At 40.4% G+C, this 6,473-nt stretch overlaps 1 pseudogene; it reads right to left on the bottom strand.

Moving 5' to 3' along the window:
- Positions 1 to 305: 305 nt before the first annotated feature.
- LOC102485688 (small EDRK-rich factor 1 pseudogene) lies at positions 306 to 5,506 on the bottom strand (annotated as a pseudogene).
- Positions 5,507 to 6,473: the final 967 nt, after the last annotated feature.

Here is a 6,473-nt window from a genome sequence, read left to right on the forward strand (position 1 = left end):
GATGTCAGTAAGAACAGTAGATGGTTAAAAAAGAGGAAGTTCATTTTCATAGATACACAATTTGAGCATGCAAAGGGTACGAGGCATTCTTTTTTTTTTTTTTTTTTCATTCGTGGCCAGTTTTTTATTCGTCAAAAAATGGCTCTAAAATGTCACACTAAATCAGACAGAAAGGTAAAGTTTAAAACAGACAGTTTTATAAGAATAAGTTATAACATGTAATGGCTGTTCACTCTACAAAATCTCTAAGAGTTTATGACGCACCCAGTTGGCAGTAGCACTCAGGTGTTCCAAACAGCCAGGCATCATTTTTCTCTGGTCTGCATGGACTTCTCATTAGTGGCCCTTCTACTTATGTGGCCTGATCTCAGAGTCCTTCTGCTTTCTCTGAGAAGTAGTCAAACTACACTCGTTTCTTTTTCCCTTGCTAATTTCCTGAGTTTTCTTCATGTTTCTCTGGTGGGCAAGTTCTCGTTGATTTCCATGCCCATGGCAATCATGGGACAGAGCCTATGAAAGAGCAACTCAGAAAAGCAATGGCTCCCTCCCACACTCAGCTGTCGGTTGACCCCACCAGTCCACTGGGAAGGCAGAGCCCCCACTAACCTTCTGGAGGGGAGACTCCTCTGCTCTGCCCAAGCATTCTTTTTTGTTTGTTTGTTTTTAGAGAGATTTTTTTTTGCTTTAGGGGGCCAGAGAGAGAGAGAAAGACAGAGAGACAGAGAGAGACAATAACAGAGATAGTGAGAGGGAAAGCGAGAAATCACCCACCTGGGGAGATGGCCACTCTGCAACTCCTTCTCCTTAATGCTCCGGGACCATGGACACCCATGCACAGTAGACCAGCATGATTTTCAAGTCACTGGTCCAGGATTTGAACTACGGTCAACTATGTGGGAATCCAGGGTCATAACTACTACATCATCTGCTGGCACAGGCATTCTTATTAAGGCCAGGTAAAGAAACTAAGAAAACAGAACCAACTTCTACAAATCTTGGCTAGTGGAATGAAGAGACTACTTAGCACAGCATAGTCCCAGCAATGGGCAAGAATGAGGTTTGTCATCACACTGAGAAAGTTCCAGCTATTAATTTTTCTTTGTTTTTCTTCATATTTGATGCAAAAATACATAGTTGAATTTAATAAATATTTGTGAAGTTTCTAGTGCCTCATTTGCCTTTGTAAAATGAGGAACATTTCTGTATTTTACAGGTAATTGGAGGATTACATAGTACATATATAGATCTTAAAATAGTACAAATGCTTATTATGATAAATGTTAGCTGTTATTCTTACTAAAACTCAAGCCATGAGCTAGGCATTCCAGGTACAGAATTATTCTTTTCCTTTGCCATTTGAGACTTGTCATCTAAGGGTAAGAAAATGTAGAGAAATAATTTTCATATAATGTGATAGGTGACAACCGCATTCATTCATGCGGCAGTATTTATTGAGCACCTACTCTCTGCCCAGCATTCACTGTGGTAGGCATGGAATATATCATAGTAAGACAAAAAAAAAAAAATACAAGGTTTCTGCCCTCACTGACTGCAGTGGGAGATGGGTGAAAGAGATCAATAAAAATGAACAGATATAAAAGCCAAGTTATAATTTTATATGATAAGAGCTGTTTCAGAAAGTTAAGGCAGTCCAGTTGTCTATAAGTGTACAGAGCAGTCAAAGGAGATAAAAGGACTTCTAAATCTTCCTCAAATGGGTGACTTGTTCATAAACAGAGACCTTGTGAGAGCTAATTCCAAAGAACGGTAATTGTGAAAGTTATGGTAAATTGAAGTGAAGAAGAGAGATCAAAGTGGATGCACTGGTTCTACTTGCTACATACATGTTTTTAAAGCTTTTAAATATCTTCTATGAGCAACAGAGATGAGAGAGAGGCAGAGAGAGAGCATCTCCAACAGGGTCTTGAGATCACAATCTACACGCTTATGCCCTGCAGACTCAAAAAGGCCTCGGATGCAAATTCAGAACCCCTGTATATGGGCCAGCACTGTAGAATATCACATTTTACTAATGTGGCACTATATTCTCTTTTTCTTTCTTTTTTTTTTTTTTTAGAGGTTTTTGCTATAGGGAGCATGTGCTCACCAGAAAGACAGAGACAGAGAGACAGAAAGTGAGAAATCATCTCCCCTCCCCCCCAGGGGAGATGGTCACACCACAATCCCTTCTTTTCTTGGGATCCTGGGCATGCATGCACACATGCCTGGCGTGAGTTTAAACCACTGGGTCCTGGACTCAAACCATGGTCAACTACGTGAGAGTCCAGTGACATAGCCATTACGCTATCTGCTGGTCCTCTTTTTTTTTTGGAGAGGTTTTTTTATGCTATAGGGTACGTGCGCTCACCAGACAGACAGAGAGAGACAGAGAGACCAAAAGCGAGAAATCACCCCCCAGGGGGGATGGCCACGCTGCAATCCCTTCTCCTTCATTCTCCTCTTGGGATCTTGGGCACGCATGCACATGCGCATGGCGTGAGTTTAAGCCACCAGGTCCGGGACTCAAACCAAGGTCGACTACATGGGAGTCCAGCAACATAGCCATTATGCTAACTGCTGGTCCCTGCTGGTCCTCTTTTAAGAGATAAATGACAGGTATGCGCCGTAAACCAAGAGAAGGAGGATTTAACTATTTCTGTGAGTTACAGGTCAGTCTTGTAGAGTAGTTGACATCTTGTCCTGTATCTTAAAGAATGAGTTAAGCATGAAAGAGGAAAAACAAGATAAGTATTATAAACAGAAGAAACAGCAACCCTGATCATCTCTAGGAATATAGTATGTTAAAGTCAGAGGCACAAAACACAAAATCTGTGTAAACTGATCCAGATAATTTCCAGATTTCACCAGTTTTCCAAGATCTGGCATATGGCATCATAAATATAGTCTAGTTGGAGCCAGCAGATGGCGTGGTGGTTTAAGTGCTGGACTCCCTCATAGCCAACAGCAGATCAAGTCCCAGACCTGAGGCTTGCTTTCTTACTTTCTCTATCTCTGGTAAGTACATTTGCCCTAAAGAGAATTAAAATAAAACCAAACAAAACCAAAACAGAACACAATGTAATTCTAGTTTGCTTTGCTTGACAACAGTGTTCAGTCTGGTTGTATCACTCATCTTTTGCCATCATAGTGTACCTAGATAATACTACACAACAGTGACATGGAGCAGTAAGCATTTATTTTTGCTCTCAAGTCTATGGATCATCTAGGTCATCCTTTTGATCTGGGCTTGGTTTGGTTGATCTCAGCTGGGCTTGTTTATAAGGCCCGTGCGCTCACCATCACTGGGATACTCTGGGTCAGCTACAGGCTGGTTGGTTTAACATGGCTTCACTTGAAATGACTCAGCTCTCCTCAGTGAATTCCTCATACTCCAGATGGCTGGCCTGGGTTTGTTTGCATATGGGTAGCACAATTTGAGGCTGAGTGGAGACATAAAAGCCTATTAGGGCTTAAGCTTGGAATTGGCATATCATGACTTCTACTGCTTCCTATTGGCCAAAGCACGTCACATGGCCTGCCTAGATTTTTTTCTTTGGAGAGGTTTTTACTGTAGGGCCGCCTGTGTACTCACCAGAAAGACAGAGAGAGACAGAGAGACAGAAAGTGAGAAATCACTCCCCAGGTGGAGATGGTCACGCCACAATCCCTTCTCCTCCACCATTCTCCTCTCAGGATCTTGGGCATACATGCAGATGCACCCGGCATGAGTTTAAGCTATCAGTCCAGGTCTCAGACCGGGGTCGAATACATGGGAGTTCAGCGACACAGCCATTACACTAACTGCTGGTCCCAGTCTGCCTAGATTTAATAGATGGGGAAAGAGATTTTACCCCTTGATAGGATCTCTAGCAGTGTTTCTAAAGGTGTGGTTCAAAAATTGAGACTGTTTTATAATCAGTTTATTTCATGTTATTAATGCTGCTTGAACATAACAATCCCTTTAAAATCTCTGTTTAAAAACCTGAAACTTTAAATAATTCACATTGAGATAATTTACTTGTCTGAATATATTTTCCAGAGTGTATTTTCCATCTTGCTGGACAGACGGATAGATTTTTGGAGATTAACAGCACTACTACCACTTCTTGCTGGATGTTAGTCTAAATATAAAGTGGCATAGGAGGGGACTTCAAAATATCCAGAAGAATGCATATTATGCAAAGACTATAAAAAAAATCACCAAAACAACCTCACACTTTAATTTTATTTTTCCATAAATTTTCTAAAGTCCCTTGTATTCTAAAAAATGAAAATTCTTGCTCTTTCAAACTGGTTACTCATATGCTCCTCTCCTTTTCTAATTTTTCTACCCACCCTGAATAGGACAAGTGGCTAATTTAATGGTTCAAATAGTGTTTGGGCCACAGATCAAGGGAGCATGGTGAAGTGTCTCAAAGAACCTAAATCTAGGTTGTGTTCTGTCTTATGTGATTTCAGAGTCCATGTAGTAAAGAGATCTTGTGGGTCAAGCTCTTGAGATTCTTGAATTTCCTAGCTCTACTTTCCTGACATGGTTCATAGTTTGCACCATAACTTTCTCTGAAACCTGATGTTCTCACAGAATTTAAATTTGAAGAGTGAAAAATACAGAAGTCTAGAGGGATGGAAATGAAGCCATAGTTGAGTCTCAAGCACAAAGTCTTTGCTATAAACCAACTTTTACTAAGTAGGCCTCCATGAGAGGTTTCAAGTCTGGTTCATATATTAATAAAATGCTGCTTTAATTTTCACTCTGCTAATGTTTCTGAGCCTGACTCTCTTGGGCATCTTGTAAAGGTATCAGAACCTCCCTGTAATTCCACACAGCCTCCTTAATACAGTCTTCTTGAGTTTGAACTTCTTGGAAGTGATGGAGAGAAGGCTGTCAAATAAGGAAATCAAAAAATGCTGGAGAGAGAGAAAGAGAAACAAAATAGAAGACCGTGCTCATCTTAGAAATCACCCCCCATGGGGGATGGTCACGCCGCAATCCCTTCTCCTCCATTCTCCTCCCGGGATCTTGGGCACGCACACACATGCGCCCGGCGTGAGTTTTAAGCCACCGGGTCCGGGACGCGAACCATGGTCGACTACGTAGGAGTCCAGCGACATAGCCATTACGCTAACTGCTGGTTCCCTTGAGTTTGAACTTCTTGGAAGTGATGGAGAGAAGGCTGTCAAATAAGGAGAGCAAGAAATGCTGGAGAGAGAGAAAGAGAAACAAAATAGAAGACCGTGCTCATCTTAGAAAACTTTTCCGTCTATGTGATAACTTGCTGATTTCGGTGTATGCTAGTTTGGACAGAATTTTTCATCATTTCATTTTGCATGATTTCATGCTTTCTTACATTTCCTTTGAAGCTCCTGAGCTCAAAAACATGAAAACCAAAATGAAGAAAAAAATCTGTTTCTGTGAATTTCCCCTATTTCAGCCAAAAACACTTGGACTTGCATCACCACCATTTGATGACGGCTCCAGGGACTGACAGATGGCACCGTTCTCCATCCTCTGACATCTCTGTGATGTGGCTTGGAAAGTAAGAATGTTCTAGGCAAAACTATAAATTGTGAATATAGTAGTTTTAGAATAAGGGCAATGTGGGCCTATTGTAATTATTAGCTTGAGTCATTTCTTAAGCTAAACTTCACTTGTGACTTTTATTCATTATAGGGAAACAGGAGAAAAAAGAACCATATTCAAAAATTCCAGGCTACTAACAGGATGATGTTAAAAGTTATTAGCAGTAATGAGAAATCGGTGATACCATCTGTTTGCTTTGTCTCCTTGTTTTTCAGCTGCCTGTTGTAAAAACTGAAAGATAAAGTCCAGTCCTCAAACTGGCTAACTGTATACAGATATATCAATCTTAGACGGTTTGGGATCAGTGCAGACAAAGCTTAGGTAAGAGAAAGTAAATAGGGAAAGGAAAAAGCATACAGTATTTTAGTAAATTACACTGTGGAATTCGGTGTTTAAACTGAATTATCTTATCTAGTTACACATAGTATAGACAAGTGGGATTGAATGAGGAACAAATGCTATGGACACAAAATAGAACTTGATTCAATACACTCACCTTAAGGAGAAATGGGCTTTTGTCACCCTTTAGGAATAGACTTACCATTGGGGTTATCCAAGGAACGCCAAAAATTATACCTGGTTCCTACATTTCTACCTCATCTTTCCTTGATGGATCTAGCAGGAGCAGATAAGAGCTGATGATAATTTCAATTTCAACTGCTATTTTGGAAACTAATCAGAGAAAAGAAGGCCAAACCTATTCTTTGAAGACTTGTACAAAAAAAATAGAAATTTGAATAAACTGAGTCCTCCACACAGATGTTTCCATTGGCAACCGACTAAGCAAGGGAAAAAAATGTTTACTAAAGACAATATTCATTGGTGGTAATTTTGAGCTCCGAAGAACCCACTCTAATCTGACAAACATCAGATGTAGGTTTCCTGAAAAAAA

Source organism: Tupaia chinensis, unplaced genomic scaffold, assembly GCF_000334495.1.
Source record: "Tupaia chinensis unplaced genomic scaffold, TupChi_1.0 Scaffold000147_1, whole genome shotgun sequence".
NCBI classification, from domain to species: domain Eukaryota; kingdom Metazoa; phylum Chordata; class Mammalia; order Scandentia; family Tupaiidae; genus Tupaia; species Tupaia belangeri.